Source organism: Phalaenopsis equestris, unplaced genomic scaffold (assembly GCF_001263595.1).
Source record: "Phalaenopsis equestris unplaced genomic scaffold, ASM126359v1 Scaffold209422, whole genome shotgun sequence".
In the NCBI taxonomy this organism is placed as follows: domain Eukaryota; kingdom Viridiplantae; phylum Streptophyta; class Magnoliopsida; order Asparagales; family Orchidaceae; genus Phalaenopsis; species Phalaenopsis equestris.
In genome coordinates, this window is record NW_018228588.1 from 6,073 (window position 1) to 6,686 (window position 614).

The following is a 614-nucleotide window of genomic DNA, read 5'->3' on the forward strand; positions in this document are numbered from 1 at the left end:
TCAAAACCTCGGTTCTGAATTACTTTCTTATTTTCACAAATGCTATGAAATCGAGCACTGGCTCTAAAGCTAACAAATCTCTGCTCATCATATTCTACTTTCCTTTTGCTCGATCTAGGTGCCATAGGAAATCTAAAAAATTTTGAAAAATCTGAATAAATTCTAAAATTCCAAAAATCAAAATGTAAAACATCTTAAACTTCAAATCACTATATAAGAGTTCATCACCAAAGGATTTTCTCAAAAATTTCTCAAAAAAATTTTATCATATTTTCGAATCCATGCAATGTGAGATAAATCATTGGTAAAAATCGAAAATTTTTTGTTTAAAGTGTAGCCCTTACCAAGAGAAGATGAAATCCGAAGTCTTTTAGCCTCTAAATCGCCTCAAATCCGACCACAATCAAGCCCTAGCCGCCCAAACTGAAGGTTGAAGATGACTTAAGCGTAAAAATGGTGGCCACAGTAAAAATTGCAAATTTTTAGGGGTTAAAATCTACTGTCGGGTCGAGGGTGTCGTCGACGCTGAAGGCCCAAAAATTTCATATTTTGATTTTTTTAATTTTCAATTTCTTATCGACTTACTCCAAAATTTTTAGTATTTTAAACACAAA

General features: G+C 32.6%; 1 protein-coding gene across 1 annotated transcript in view; it reads right to left on the reverse strand.

The window, feature by feature from the left end:
* LOC110036659 overlaps positions 1-614 on the reverse strand; it is a 49,271-nt gene that overhangs the window by 5,491 nt on the left and 43,166 nt on the right. The gene's annotated exons all lie outside the window — the stretch shown is intronic.